This window comes from Micropterus salmoides, unplaced genomic scaffold (genome assembly GCF_014851395.1).
Source record: "Micropterus salmoides isolate LMB-PRFRI ecotype aquatic unplaced genomic scaffold, ASM1485139v1 Ms_hic_scaffold_13, whole genome shotgun sequence".
NCBI lineage: Eukaryota > Metazoa > Chordata > Actinopteri > Centrarchiformes > Centrarchidae > Micropterus > Micropterus salmoides.
Genome location: NW_024040374.1, coordinates 27,025,600 through 27,043,129, shown reverse-complemented (window position 1 = coordinate 27,043,129; position 17,530 = coordinate 27,025,600).

Here is a 17,530-nt window from a genome sequence, read left to right as displayed (position 1 = left end):
CAATGTGCAAACTTATGTGGAAAGCAACACTCTGTAAATCACTTTCTAATTGTTTTTGGTTTATTTTTTCTAACTTATATTTTTATTTATTTGTTCATTTATAAGTATTATTGATTGTGCCCTTATTTTTGCCAGTCACGTTTCTCAGTTTGTGAGAAGATAATGACATACTGTATCATTGCAGTAGCTTCAGTTATGAATAAATAAAAAAAAAGAAATGTTGCGTTATCTAAAGTTAAATTAATTTGGAAGCAGCCATAGCACTATATTATACTACAGTGGTTGAGTAAAAGTGTATACTCTTCCAGTAACATACTAACTGCATACCTACATGCGGTACATGTTTCAAGATTGTGCACTTAAACCCCTTCTGATGAGTCTTTCGATTGCTTAAGCACCCTACCATTGATGTACACACATACAAGAAAGTGGGGGAAAACCTTTTGATATAGACATGCTCTATGTCTCTAACCTACATCTCTGTAAAGGCATTGGATTAAAAAAATCAAATGTCCAAAGCTTAGATAAAACACCAATAGTATTCAGTGTGGTTGCATGTTCGGAGCCAAGCAAAGCAAGATGGCCATAGTTCCCATGTGAGTCCTTTGAGTCAAAAGCAGGTTCACTTGAGTTGAAAGTTTTAAGGCAGCAGTTATTTACACCTGGACCCTGAACTCCTTATGTCACATCTTCTTTTAACTGTCCAAGTTAAAATCCAAGGATAATAGAACATTTTCCATTGTTTCCCCCAGCTGTGGAACAGTTTCCCTCTCACTGTCAGGGTTTCCCTCACTGTGAAGAGCTTGATAGTACTCACCTTATGTAATGTGATCAAACTCGTGAGTCAAGAGAGATGAGGTTTTGATTCATTTCCCATATGAAAGTATGTTTTTGTGATATTTGTCAGTATGAAAGCAGGTTACTTGAAAAACACCCACTCAGACTTCATACATGCACAGATACACCTATTGGCAATGTTCAAGACCACATGTTCCTTATGTCCTTATGTTTAAAATTTGGCATTGAGGAGATTTTATATAATCAGCTCGACAGAAGTGTCGATAAGCTAACCCTCTCAGTGGTGGAGATAAGTCATATATCTGTGTGTACTGTACACAACACATTCCACATTAGCTTCAGTTATGAGGCAAGCAGCCTGAGTGTCACTTATGACAGGCTCCTCCCTTTAGATAAAAGTCTTTCCAACAGGCCAGCTTGCTGAAATTTGTAAGAAATTAGATAAGTTTTTCATACAGGGTCTAATGCAATGCTGATGACACAATATCGATCACTGAGAGGAAATTTTCTTTTTGTTTCTATCTTTCACAACGTGACATTTTTATATACCGTCTATGGTAGAGAATTGATACCCTTGTGGGTTTTGGGGATTTTCCAGTAAAGGGGTGTGAAACCAGCCTCTTTAAAAGATGCTCCATCCAAAACACCTACTGATGTTTTTATTATCAGTGATTGATGCATCAACAATGAATGAAAACAAATATATTTTCAAATTAGAGTTTAATCGTTTAATCTAAAACAAGACTAAAAGTCTACTGCCATGCTAGCAGCTCTGAGACTGCTAACAGCGGTGCTTTAAGCTAAATGCTACCGTCAACATGCAAACATGTTCACGATGACATGCTAACATGTTGATGTTTAATATATATCGAGAGCCTAAGTCTCTCCCTTTCCGGTGGACCACCATAGGACCTTATTTCGGAAAAATATTATACGGTAGTCAATGGCAAGGGACAACAAATATTTTGATCCCGTTTGAATTGTGCCCTGAATTACACATATGATGTTTGTCGATTTAAAAGATAATTTTTAAAGTCAAGAACGTCGCACTTTGTTGTAATACTGTTGAGGACTGTGAAAATACATAATTACAAAGAACACAAACCCAAAAGTCGGTATGTGTAGTCGTAACTGTTTCTGTCAATGACTGAAGCTAATGTTACTGAAGCTAATGTAAAAAAACTGACATGAGAGGATGATGTATGGACCAAAGTGGTGTACTGGCTGACATTGCCATGTGTAAAAAAAAAAAAAAGAAAAGAAAAAAGAAGTCAATTAAAGGACAGTTTTTCCCTACCCGTCATCCCATTCTCTAATAAATTTAGCCCAATCAGTCTTGGCTCTGAGAGGGCCTGAAGGCCTCTCTCAACAGACCAAGCACGTCGTCTCCAGTAAATCCCGTGATATACAAAAACTCCCTCGCAACATCAACAACTATTTCTATTCTCTCAGATTTCCTTTCTGCCTCAGCAGCACAGTTAATCACCCTGGCCAGCTATAGCATACAATAGCATAACTATAGCAAAAGCTGTGACCAAAGTTCCAACAATGTCAGCACTGAAAGGATTTGGGAACAAAAGCCTTTACTTGGCGATCCAAGAATACTTTGTCAGATTCAAAACGCAACATAACAGAACTTTTTTGCGCACCTTTCTCCGTCAACAACTCTTCTATTACGTGGGAAACATGACACTTGGTAACCATCTGACTGAAGTTATGTTCAATGCCTTCTTCAGTTGTGCCTGTGACACACATCCAACAAAGATTAATCCACTTCTTTTAACATCAAATAGATGGACATTGCCAAGTTTGCCCTTAGTCGTTAGCTGCTCATATCTTTACCATCAGAATTGCACTGACTGGCCATAGTGTGGCACTACAACCCTTGTATAACTATCTGTGGAAGGCTAATGGGGACTATATTAAAATGATAATGTAAACAAAAAAATAAAAAAACTGTAATTCCACAAAAACATAATACTTTTCAATGTATGTATCTGTTATTTTAGTAAAAATCTGAATTAATAAGCAAAAATCCAAACATTTCATTTTCACATGCTCGTATAGGTGTTCTATGACCATATTAAAGTCAAAATAGAACAGCTGTTTCATATTTTGACATGTTAATGGACCAAGTGTACATTGCCATTTTAATATGGTCCACTACATGCTTCCATAGCTGTCTGTACGTCACACATAAATACCACTGCTCTGTTGTTTCTGAATAACGCTGACCCAGAGGGAGGGGCAACACATCATTTGTTGCTCAGCCATGTGTCACATACCAAACCTGACATCAAACACTGGTCAATAACATGTCTCGCCACCACATTCCTGAGTTACACTGACTGGACCGAGGGTAAATTATGCTTACAGCTCAAAATATAGAGATCTATTTGATACTGCTGCCCTGGCAAAGTCTTTGTGCCTTTTGGGGAGTAAATGTATTTACTTTTTACCTTGTAATGTATTAAAATATGTTCAAACCTCTGGAATATGTGGAATATAAAAAATCCATCCAATACTCAGTCTACTGTCTCAGTGTCAGAAAACATTTCCACCTGTTGTCATGTCTTTGTAGCCAACATCTCTCGCTGCTTTTTTCAGCTGCTTTAGAAACCAGCCTTTGTGGCCTAAACTAAACCCTGACCACTAATCCGAGAGTCACTGAGTAAACTGGAGGCTGCAGACTCACAGCACTGAACACCCACAAGGAGTGAATCTGTATTTTGCTTTTCACTGCTGCAAAACCTCTTCATTGTGTCTTTTGTCATTCCCATCTTGTTTGACTTGCCATAAAGAGCTGATTTGCTGTGTTTGGTTCCCCCTCCTATGAGGCATTTATTTAATATGTTGATTCTCAGTTGCTGTTGGCAGGCTCTCTGACACGTGTCGCTGAGTGTTTATATGAACGCTGGGAAAGAGGTTATTTGCTTCCTGCCTGTGTGTTTCTGTGTCAGCGGACATTTGTTTGCTCTATCCAGCCATCAGTTGAGGTTTCATAGCACATTACTGGTTACTTGAATGTTGAATCTGATGCCTTCACATTTATTTCCAACAATTCCACCTCTGTTTAGTCTCCCTGTTTAATCCACTGTCAGCTTCATAGCTGCTCTGCACATCTTGTCACTTCCTCCTAGTGAGGTATTTGCTCCATTGTTCATTTCCTCCCCTTTAGAGGTGGTGGTGTTTGGTTTTATGGACATTCATGACTCAAAACAGGAAGGCTGGTGAATGTTTCAGACACGTAAAAAAACGTCACACACTCAGCATTGAAAGGTGTTCTTCTTAGTCAAGGGTTTCAGGCGTATGCAAAGAGGAGGGAAATCGAGGTCTTTGAGTTAAGCTATAATGAAAGCTTATAGGAGTAGTGTGACATTTTTAGAAATACATTTTATCGCTTTGTTATTGAGTTGGATCAAAAAAAGTATACATCTCATGTCTTTACAATAAATTAGCTTTGTTTTTCATGAAGACAGGAAACGTGGAAGCAGCTAGCTTGATATGTCTGATGGTTTAAAAAAATTTAATTACTGCTCTGTGGTTGTATGCCTCTGCCAACTACTCAAGTTGCAGTTTACATCCATGTCTGTCCTGACTAATATAAAATATGTAGTGAATACTGGGAAGGAATTAAATAAAAAGTGTTGTTTGTTTGTTTGTTTTTTGCTAAATGGAAGTTATCACTATATTAATGATACACATTCCAGGACTTAATTACTATGTATAGATGGGTTCTTGTAGAGTTTAGCTGCACAAAATGTGGTGCTTTTGTTCTCACAATGCATTTTTAGATATGAAGCTTCTCTATAAAGCTCACTCACAGGGCTCACAGGCACTCTTCAATACATTGTTTGTAGTCACATGATTCTGATGATGCTCAAAATTCAGAGTGAGACGGGAAGGTGAAGGGCAGAATGCAATATTATGGCTAACATGCTATTTTGGGATCACAATGACCTTTGACTTTTGAATCATCAGTGTCTGACCAGCTGTCAAATATGGTCCCAATCTCCCTTCTGTTCCTGAGTTATGGTGTTGAATAAAGACCAAAGTGTTGATCTTTGACCTTTTGGGTAAAAAATGCCATCACTTCAATATTAGCTGTGTCTCAATTCAATACTATAGGACTTTAGCCGACAGTAATGTTAACATTAGCTGATTAACAATGTAGTTTATATGACTAATGTTATTTATCTTTGACAATAGATGTCACTACTACTGCAGGATAAACCTGAGTTTTCTTGTGCTGGACAGGTTTGTAACTGGCAGGACACACGGCCTGAGCACAGACGCTCTGTCAGCTGGACTTTCTCAACCAGGAACTGAGACACGGATGGGGTGCCACAGTTAGTTGAGATCCTGGTATTTCTCTTCTGGCTGGCAAGTGGGGCATCACAGCAATGCCTTGTTCCACTGTCCACCGCATCGTCCACCGAGTCACTGAGGAGATGGTAGCCATTCGCCAAAAGATCATCCACCTAGCGAGCACCCTGGACGAGCTGGAGGCCGCGTCCAGTGTGTTTGCAGGGCTCCCGATCGCTGAGCCTGGAGCAATAGACACATTAAGTCATGCTCTCTTCCCTGGATCTCTCTGCACTCTGCAACCTCATGTCTTCCTTAAACAGCTGAAGAAGCTCATCCTCTCTCGCTCTCTTTCTCGTCTCTGGCTGGCTTTCCTCCTCCTTTCCTCCTCCTCCTCCTCCTCCTCCTCCTCCTCCTCCTCCTGGTCACCCACTGCTGTACTCAGCCCTGGTGTGTCCTCAGGGATGGAGGCAATTACTACAGGCGGGATGGTGGAATGCCTCTGTCCCATGGCCAAGTTTCAGCAGTAGGTTTCCCACTCACACCTTCTCCTGACCCTGGACACTTCAAATCCATCATGACAGAACAACAACAAAATGATTAACTTGCATGATTAAAACAAACATAATTTCCTTTCCAAAATCACATGTACATACTTAAAATATTCCCATTTTATTAACAGGGGGAAAAGGGAAACAATTGTCAGTCGTGTTAACACACTGATGCACACTTCAGAATATTGGAAAAGGTGACACAGCATGACAGACACAAAATCCCCCAGAAATCATTTACTTAGATGCCCTGTTTTGGGTTATATAAAGGAATGAAAAAAGGTGACAGTCACAGCTTACATCCCTGTGACAGCACTACAATACAAATACAAAAAGGACATTGCCCCATCTACTAGAGTTCTCATTATGGGCTTTCTATAGGCTCAGGGCTAATTTAACTGTAACCATAAGTACAAGATGGTCAGATGGAGATATTACAAATGAGCTATTGTTGCTTTAGCTCAGAGCTGCGTACGTTGGCCAAATATTTGAAGAGGTTGTCCAAATATTTGAAGAGGTTGTCACCCCCCCACACCCCGGTACGGTAACATATATAAAAAAAAACAATATATACAGTTATTTATGTACATATCATATACACATACACGTATACACCTTGAACATTCTGCAGTGCATTTTTTTGAATTTGCATCTCGGGGTGAATGTAAACAGCAGCGACCAGGTAATAATTGTAAAGTCACAGTGACCTTGACCTTTGGCCGCCAAAGTCTAATCAGTAGTTTATCCATGAATCCAAGTGGAATTAGTGTTTAATTTGTAGATATTCCATCAAGGCGTTCCTGAGATATCGGGTTCATGAGGATGGACAACCCGAAAATATAGTGAATCTGACCATGGGCATTGGCTGCATGGAGGCATACAAATCTGCCTACTGGCACCATTCAAAGCAATATCATGCACATTAGGAAATACAATTCACTTTCTTGCCAAGAGTTAGAGGAAACGATAGATACCACTCTCTCAGGTAAATATTAAGATAGCTTCAGCAGCCAGCTAACTTAGCTTAGCATAAAATCGGGAAAATAACTAGCATGGCACTTCGAAGCTCACGAATTAGCAATTTGTATCTGGTTTGTTTAATCCGTAATAAGCTTTGGAGGTTGTTACCTTTAGACAGAGCTAGGCTAGCTGTTTGTTCCTGATTCCTGAGTTTTTATGCAAAGCTAAGGTCTACCGTCTGTTGCTTCATATTTAGCGTACAGATAGGGGCGTGGTATGGATCTTCTCATCTATCTCAAAATGTCGGACTATGCCTGTTAACATGGCTGACCCCTACGTGCTTCAGCAGGAGCCCCCAAAGACCCACAAATGTCAGCTATAATTAAATACGCACTTTTTAAATGTTGACTCCTCACAATGAACTTTTACTTCATAGAATGTGTCTTCTAAGAGCCTTGGGTTTCCCTCCTCCTTCATGACTCTGTTGACCTATATCAGGTATGTGTTGATTGTGACTGCTGATCTGCTTCAGTGGTCCGTGTCTGTCCAGTTGCTGGGTCAGATTTATGTCATATGATCTTATGTCAGTGAAGGTGTTCTTTCTAACATCTCTATTTTTATCACAGTTACTTCTTACATTGTTAGTAGCTGTACCAAATGGGGAATCAGCCTTACTTGTAATGCTCCACACGTTTAAGTAGCATTTTTCTCTGCAGGCACCTCACACACAAAAGCCCATTCTCCTGTCCTATACACAGTAAATCTCCTTACTGCTCTTAATCAGTGCAGTTTGTGTTATACAAGGTTTTTTGACATGCTTCTGAGATACAGCTGGAATTGGCTTCCTGTCAGTATGTAGTTGAAAGCTTTCCCCTTGGCAAGATTGATGTTTCTTTATTTGCACATGTTTGATTTCCCATCCAGAGTTTGTCGCTTTCATAGTGAATGACAGAAAGGAAATTCTCTCCTAAAAAGCCCAACCATTGAAGTAAGAGAGCATTTAAAACGCTATGGTTTAAATGCTATTTTACCTCACCTCTGTCCATTCTGACTTTAATGCCTGCTGGTCTCTTGGCACAAGTTGAATAACGTCTGTCACTACTACTACCACCTGTTGCACGATTTGATCAAAGATGTGGTCATCCACAGTGGATATGTTGTAACAAAGACACTTTTTCATGCATTATTTGTAACATCTGTCATGTGTAGTCCAACTCACGTGAAGCTCAGACGTACGCCAGCCAAAATGGTTCACACTAATGTTCTCCACATTCTCTAACCTTGAAATGAGCGAGTAAACATAGCCTCTGGCATTGTAGGGAAAAAACAGCACTGATCAGCACCCGGATTACCCGCATGGTTGGCCATGTGGCGTTTGGTTGTATATTTGCTGTTGAATCTTTTTGCACTCTCAGGTGAAGCAAGCCAGTATTGACTGTACACAAAATTTTCCAAGTATGAAGATTTCCTTCTGTTCACCTAAAGCCAGATCTCCCAGAGAATCTCCCAGGCATTGTGAATTTTATATTATTTTTACTTTCCTGGAATAAAACACATCTATTTATTCATGCAGACTTCTTAACACTGATAATGTTTACTACATAAAAAAACAGTGTATTGTATTAGTCTTAATAAAAATCTAAACATGCATCATTTGTCTCTTTGATGCTTCAAAATGTGTCAAAAATACAACTGAAGCAAATGCAAAAATCAAAAGATGTTCCTTTAAATAAGTCAAATAGATTGTCCTCTCTCCAAAACTAAAAATTCTAATTGGATGAGCACAACTGAAAATTTTACTAAATTCTCATGGACTGCAAGATTAAATTTCAGCCCTCCACATAAATACATGGTGCACATTGTGTATGGAAGAGTTGAGGAAACTATTTAAAGGATATTATGGTTCTAAGGTCTACAGTAGATTTGTAATCTTAATTTGAGGTCCTTGAAGTCTAGATGTGTAATCTACCATCTGTCCTATTACACTAATGGCTCTGAACTAGAGCTTAAAGGCAGTCAGAAAGAGCTTGTGTCAGACCCAAGACTCCTGGGCTAGATAAAGGTGTCTGATTGTCAAAGGACAAACACAGCTGGGGAACTGAGCAAGTGGAGATAGCCTTATCTTTCATTGTCTTGCTCTTGCTATGTCCAAGGCCAGACACAGTAATAGAACGCTTGCTATGGCTCTTCTGGCACTGGAGTACTTTTCCATTACACACTGCCAGAGGGGAATCTCAGTGCCACTTGTAAATATGCCAGAGACAGGCGGGGAAGATTCAGAGTGCACCTGTAGATGAAAATTTGTCTCACAGTTTTATCCATAAATTAATAAAAGTGAGAGAAATATTTGTATCATTATTCAGTGTTTTCTCAAATCCTCTCCCAGCGATGTGATTCAAGTGCTACTGAACACAGGGGGGGGGGGGGGGGGGGAGTCCGAGATGGAGGACACTGGCAATCAGCGCAGTTTGTCAAGAAAAACGAGTTTTGCTGCACACAGCCCAGTGTGGATGATGATGTAAGAGCCCACAATCACCGTTCTGCTTATGTCACCACTTTTGCTTATCCGTCAGTGCTTTGTTGTCTGGCTGGCTAAGAGCGACTGACATTTTACAGGTATTTACAGCAAACTGGCTGTGATACAACCTGTGAGCTTGTTCCTTCACAAGCCTTAAAACCCCCTGTGTTCTTTTCGTGAAGGGGGAGCTCAACAAATCTAAAGGCTACATGGTCTTCAAACAAACCCATAATAGTAGAAGTACAGGCAAGACTGTTGAACACCCAGCTGTACAAAAGAAAGACAATATAAAAACGAACTCAGATGCACTGGTAATGCCTGATTTCTCATGGTGCACTTACACACCTTAGTATTTATTAACCAAACTAATTAGACAACTTTGACAGTTAATGAATCTAAATTTAAAGGTTCAGTGTGTAGGTTTTAGTGGCATCTTGTGGTGAGGGTTGCGAATTGCAACCTTATTGCAACCAACTGCTCACTCACCGCTCACCCCTCCCTTTGCAAGCGCATACGATAAACTACGATGGCCGACACACTCAGTGTCAGCTCTTGTGCTAAATAATGCGTGTGGGCCTCCATTTGTCCAAATTTCACTTCTCTTCTTACTTCTAACAAACCAGACGACTTCTTCTTCCTTCTTCTGTATTCAATGTAGTGATGAAACGCACTCCATAAAACAGTTTGTACGTTTGGGTTACTCTAGAAACATGGCAGAGCAACATGGTGACTTCCATGTGGTTGTTACTGCATACTTACTAGTGCACAGTGATGAGACTACTGGTCTTCTAATCTAGCTCTTGGCATTCCCTTGAAGGTGTGGTAGTTATTTAGTTTTGCAGCAGAAGGCAAGATCTGTACTGGAATTCTGCTTCTCCAAGCTGCATCTAAGCGAACATGCAATGGCCCGCTTGGATATATTGGCATAGCAGTTTCTCTTTCTCTTGTATGTCGTACATTTACGTTTGTTGTTGTCTCTGTTTCAGCCCCGACTCCTGACAGGAGTTGAATCAACCATCAGCTTGCTTGACGTGCAGAATGGCACAATGCGTTGTAGACCCTTTTCTGCATCGGTTCACAGAGAGAAACATAAACCCAGCTTTAGTCACCAGTATGCGTCAAGCAATAATGTATCCTACACTTTCCATGCCCAGTTCTCATTTTGATTTACATATTTGACTTGCATACAGTAGTATAAGTGGATGTGGTTAATGGACAAACACGAAAAACTGGCATGTCAAAAATGTCAGCGTGCATCCTGTGAGCTCTCTTCTGTACCTTGTGATGTATTTTCTATATCCTGAGAAACTCCAGGAGTGTATCTAAACTCTGAGTCTCTGTTGGGGTTCACACAACTAAGACACGAGCACATGCTCGATGGTGTGAGAAGAGCCTGTTTTGTGTAACACAATACTGTTAGAGTCCTGCTCTTCTCTGCCTGGGCCTCTGGCCAACAGACCGATTAACATGCTGACAAGCCTCAGAACATCTTTTACACTCACAGCCTTGACCTTTCACCTGCAGGGAGATCCAGTAAAATCACAGAATAAACCTTTTAAAACAAAGACTTTCTCTGTGGCGCCATTTGTTTCTTTCTCAGATATCAACGGAAATGCAGCCACAAGCTCATCACGGCTAATGAGAGAGACAAAATGAGTGGAAACATCCGCTGCTGGCTTACTTGTCATGGATCCATTCAACTCTCTCCATCACAGGCCATAAACTGTCTAATTTATTCTGCGGTCTTTCACTACCAAGAATTCACCAATGACGAACCCAAGAGCAATAATGATGCTTTTGTCTGTAGGTGCACTGCAAGCAAAGAAAGTGAGAAAGCCAAAGGCAAGGCTGGGAACCAGTAGGTCACTGAGCTCACCTTACACCTCTTGTTCCCACAATGCTCTGGCTGCCTTCCCAAATCAAATCCCAAACTTTTTGCTCCACAGACCCAGAGGGGAAAAAGTGAGTAAGCTGTTGTTCTTAACTTTAAATCTCAACCAGCTTCTATTATCTGACACCATCATTTTGTGATCACAGGACGAACACGAGTTGACTGTGTAAACACAAGCGCAGAGCTCCCTCCTGAGTACTCAATGCAAAGAATCTTTCCCAAGAGCCAGCAACTGGGAACTGTAACACTTGGGAAGTAGAGGATTCCCATCATCTTATTTTTTATGTTTATTTCCACAAAATTACTGTTAGTTAGTTTCATCAAGGAATCCACTTGTGGAAGTCTGTTGTTTTTCTCAGTACATCAGCTGAAGAGATTCTTCTGAATGGTTTATAGAGTGGGACTAGATGTGATTGAGCTCTTATAGAAAATCTTAAAGTGCTGTCATCTTGAAAGCCAGATGAATACTCAAAATAACATTTTCATTTGTAAATGAATATGACAAAATCACAGCTGAAGACACACCCCATGCTATTAACCTGTGCCGGCTTGCCACATGTTTCTTTGTGTCTCGAACCCTCTCACAAATAACAACCTGTGAATGTTGATCACACACCTGTACAGACTGTACTGCACATGCTGCCGCAAGTGTGCCACAGGTGTGCCAGGTGAGACTGAGGTAGGCTGTCAGCTTTCTGATGCAGTGAAGTTTAAAATGAAACCCATGTTGGTGGGTCCTATGGCAGCTAACTTTTGAAGAAGAAATAATACAATCGTCCTCTTACAAATTAAAATCTGAATTCATAAGCAATCAAAAACACTCACACTAACTAGGGGTTCGCTGCCACAGGATGACTGGGTTTGGTATGACCAGTAGCTAAAGGTGGCTAAAGTTACGTGTGAAGTGTATAATTGGCATTACTCAATGTCAGTTTGCTGACTTTTAGACTTCAGTACATACTGTTACACTACAATGACGTTGCTACAGATTAACATGAAAATAAATTAAAACTGAAAGTAAACACACTGTACCTCACATGGAGACATGTTTGTTGTTTCCTTCTTGCGGTCCCATCCCTCTCACTCTCAGTCAGGTCCCTTAATGATGACTTTAAAGCAACCGAATCTTTGCGTAATGAAGGAAAATTCACTGTGCCATTATCATGTTATTATCTTGTTTTTCAGCAGAACATCCACAGTCTTGCTTTAATGATGTGAACACCAATTAAATCTGTAGGAAATCCAGCTTTTAAGGGATTGGTTAACCAAGAAATAAACCAAAACACATGTTCTTACTTACCCATAGTGTTATCTAGTCATGTGGAAATGGTACTTTATACTGAAAAAATAGACCCTATTAAAATTCCTTAGGGTCAGATCTGTTAAAGTCCTTTTTCAGTTATACTGTATATTAATATATAAACACTGCATGCAAAATTCCATTCACCTCAATTTAAGTGAAGGCTTAAATCAAAGGTACGGATATTTTGACTGAATCAACCCTTTAAATTGCTTCCCAATAGTATACATGTACTATGCATTCACACCATTATAACTCATGTCTTCTCAGAAAAGTGGTACAGTCCTGTATGTAACAAAGAGTTGGTCAAACTGAGTTGTGATGGGTCTACCGTGCACTGCAGCCCTTGTTGTCTGACATGAAATGAGGCAGCTGTTTTTTTCTTCAAGTGAGCGCAGTGGGAGCGGGCAGAGGCTCCCCAAAATAAACAGGCTATCTGTGCAGCCCCGGGGCTGGGCCAGGGTCACGCTCCACAGTGCTCACTCACTTTGGGCTCTCCCTGCCAACATCCAAACACAGCCCCTCACTTCTTCACCAGTTGAGGACAGAGCATTTTTTTTAAATTAAAACAGCATGTTAGGAAAATTATCAGACACAACTGTGCCTGATGTAATGTCTCTGAATGAGTCACTGTGAGCTGGAAATAGCTTCAAATTAGTTACATTTCCTCCCATCTGATTTAATGGTCAGCTAATTCATTTGGAAGGTAAATATTTTAATGTAAGCACTTAAGTGAAGTTGGTACTAATGCTTGATTTCCAACTGGCGTAAGTACTGTGTTATTCTCTTACTCCAGGATATCCTCACTGTAAAATAACCTTCCAACAAAAGTTGTCCCTTATGAATGGTGCCGCCCTCCTGTGGGTCAGTCAAGAGTTAATTATAAAAATATTTTATTTTTCAATACTGAACTGAGATATAGAGCTATATATATATATACTCGGTCAGGATGTTAACCAAGGATTACTTTGTACACATGCAAAAAAACTACAACTCTCATGAAAATCATTATAACTTGGTTTCATCCATATCTGTAATATTATATTATTAATATTATATAACACTCTCTTCAAAAAGAATTTCCCCCATTCATAGCTACAGACATAATTACATCTTTATTAAAAAAATGATAATCCTAAACATATGGAGTGAATGACATGAGGTTCTACTGAGAATGTTCCAAGGCTGTATTATTACTATTATTACTACATTTCAGTCTAGTCCAAAGTGGTGGACTGACAACCAAATAACATTACCACTGCATTCCATTCTGGGGTAACAGCACAGGTGCGACACAAACGATGGTTCTGTTTTCAGCTTTTAATTTATGTTTTTAATTTCACCTATGGCTGGTCAACTCACACTGTCTGCAGCTATACATCCTGGGCATCAAGCTACTTCTTCTAGATCTAGATAAGCTAGTTTTGGTACATTTTAAAACATTTTGAAGAAAACTACAAATTATTAGTATTAATTAATTCAAATTTATTTATTAGGATAAACCCCTTGAGATGCACCATCTCGTTTTCGAGGCGGTCCTAAAAGCCAGTAGCTAGTAATATTACTTTTACAGAAACATAGGTAACGTATTGACACCAGTTGGAACTAATATTGAAATACATACAATCCTCAGCTCTGCACTAGTAGTAGAGTAAACAAACTTGTTTTGGAGCACTTTCATTCTTAGCTCTGGCTGCACAGAAGCCTCAGGATCAGGCTAATAAACTCAGGCATTAACAGGACCAGCTTGCTTGTCAGTGGCAAGAAGTACTTAGGGATTGGCTGTGAGCAGGAAAACATCACATGCTCTTTTTATTCAGAGAATATTGGTGCTTGATTAAAGAGGCATTATGGTGTGTGTTCTTGTTGATCATTCTTAAGTTCAAGTGCTTTTCTTTGTCTCATCATGAAGTGACTGTTCTGTGGTGTATTGTGACATTTTACAGTAATCAGAGATAAGTTTAAGGTTCACTCATTTCATTGTATCCCTACTTTCCGTTTAGTGCAGTACTACTGTATACTTTATAAAATGTAAATGCTCCATATTTGTGTAGCACCTTTCTAGTTTTTTTGACCATTTAAAGTGCTTTTACATTACATATGCATTCACCATTCAAGGGCACTTTGACATGCAGCCTGGAGGAGCCAGGGATTGAACCACCGACCTTCCGATTAACATGCAACCCACTCTAACTCCTGAGCCACCACTATAAAGCTGCCCCTATAAAGACTCAGTAATGTATTTATATAACCATGGCTCTAGGGATGGTACTCTTTATTGGTCGGTCCACTACTTTGGTCATACTGAAAGTATCGCAACACCTATTGGACGGGTTGCTGTTTTGTACATACATTCATTGTCCCCAGAGTCCACCTGGCTTTGGTGATCTCCTGACTCCTGTCAGCATGAGGTTAGCGTATGTGGTTTTAAGTGAAATGTCTCGACAACTGTTGGATAGTTTGCCATAAAATTTAAGACATTCATCTTCCCCTCATGGTGAACCTTTAATCTAGCATCATCGTCTGGTACAATTTAGAATTTGTCCAGAATTGTTTGGACCAAATTCCTGCAAACTAATGACATTCCCACCAACGTCATCTGTTCTTTGTTTATTGCTAATTAGCTAACCTCAGATGGTGACCATGGTAAATAATACTTGCTAAACATCAGCACGCTAGCTTTGATATTGTGAGCATGTTAGCATGTTGAAATGATGTTAGCATTTAGCTCAAAGCTAAGGACAACTGTACAGTGCTGCTGGCATGGTAGACACTTAAGCTAGGTTTATGCTCGATGTCATTTTCTTGGCGCAAGGGTCTGCATGCCAAAATGACATCATTGTGTCACACCAAGACCCGTTTGAGTATAAACAAAGCTTAAGGACACATTCAGACCGACTTGAAAAGATGCAGTCCTCTTATTCATTGAAAGGAGTCGGTCCATCAGCACAGCGGCAACTTTTTCTCACCAGCTCCTTTAACAACACGCCCCACCAATGCAGCCCCCTGTGTTGCCCCCTATTGATTATGAAGCTAGTTTATTCTTTTCTATGTGCTGTAAATTAAATGTAGCATAGGGTGACTAGACGTCCCCATTTACTGGGGACAGTCCCTGGTTTTGGTGGCCTGTCCCCGTTTGGAGCTGTCCTCGTAAATTGCTGACAGCACAGCATACAGGTGTCATGCCAAAAAGTGATCGTCCGCAGAAAACTGATTGCCGTCAACGGGAGCGTTTGCAGCATATTGAAGCTATGTCGCCAAGTCCCTTTACAGCTGCTTTTATATGGATCAAACAAACATAACGTGCAAATAAACATCACTTTATGCCCGTGGTAATAGCAAAGGTATGTCTTTGCAATACTTTAATGTTTCTTTTAACGGAATAAATACAATTGTGGCCAAATAAGTGTTTGCAGTTTATAGCGTCCAGGCCTGACATTTACATGATTATAGGCAATAATAGAAGCCTGTTGTTGCTGATAGATTGTGATTGGTAGGCTTATGTCTAATACCCTTGTTTATATTTGGAAAATGGAATTTAGCCTATAATTAACATGACTTATGGCTGAGTTACAGTATATATAAAATAAAGACATGATCTATTTTGCAGTTATCCTTATGATTCCTTATAACTTGCTGTGCACCAACCAATCCAGTTCTTTTTACCTGTTGATATACCTTTAAATGGCCAATACAACCCATAACATGCAGTATTCCACTTGCCTGAAAGTGATTGCAGCCTCTGTCACTAGCCTGATTTTATTCAGAAGTTATATTTGACAAATTATAACTCAGCAAGTACTTTTTACTTCTTAAAATACCTTTAAATGGCCAAAACAACAAATAAAATGCAGTATTCTACTTACCAGAAAGTGATTGCAGCCTCTACTTATTGACTGAAAGGTAGATTCTGCAAAATGACTTGATTTCATTCAGAAGAGTTATATTTGACAGATGACAAAATCGTCCGCCTTTTTTATTTCATGTATAATAACATTATATTTTTGAATGACATATTGACCACCAAACCGAAAATGTCCTCAGTTTTCATATCAGAAATCTGGTCACCTTAATGTAATTATTTTAATTTGTATGCATATTCGTAATCATTATGTTTTGCCAAATGCTATTTGTGTCACGGTTTGTGCAAGCACAGGGAACACACGGAATCTGACCCAAATGCAGATTCAGAGGCAGAGTAGGTGCAGTTCAAAGATTCATTAACAAACAAAGTGTACAGCAGGTTTCTGGCCATGATGAGGCAGGCAAATTCAGAGCAGCCCAGCATTGCCAAACAAATACAAAGGAGCAGGCAGAAAATCCTATCTATAAACAAGTCTATAAACAGGTGAGGTCCAAGACAAGTCCACCCAACATTGGGAAACACCAGGAAACTGGCTGGACTGCTTGACATACAGACAAAGACAAAGTGAGACAAAAGAAAACAGACAAAATACACTAGTGAGGGGAGGAAAAGTAGACACATGTGAAAATGATCAGGGCAGGGCAGACAATCAGAACTGGCGAGAAACACACAAAAGCATGACGTAAAGTGAGTGAAACAAGAGGAGGTGAGTGTTACAAAATGAAACGGGAAACACTGACTGAATAACATGAAATGGAGAAGCACATGAAGTAGAGAGCATTGTGTACCATTTGCTAAGTTGTCCAACGGGTGATTACTTATGTTTTGTTATGTGTGTAATTTAATATCCTTATGTACTTGTTTCATACCAACTGTGCATCTTGATTTAGAAATGTTAAAAACAGTTAGTAGTTAAATCCCTTTTTTCTCTGGGACTTTGTTGCCATAAATGTATACTTAGCTCTTAATTATATGGCAGCTAACTACAGATTCCAAAAGTGATTGCAGTAAGGAGACTTTAATAGCTTTGTGGCTCCTCCCATAATTACAACCAATGTGAATATTGTTTTGAAAGGATTGCTTTTCATCCAGCTGTAATGAAATGTGTTGGAGGGAGGAGAGCATAGTGCAGGACAATATATCCCCCTGTCTTTCCCAGATCAGGAAGGAGGCTTCCACCACAGGGACAGTGAGTCTCTCGGGGCAGGAGGCCTCTGCAGGCGTGTGGCTCGCCACCGTCCACAGGCTCAGGGGACAGCTGTGTCGCGCTGTGGTGCTTGGCCCTGTGCCCTGAGACAGCAGTTGCCATAAACAAACAGTGCTGAAAGCTACTGGCCCAGTC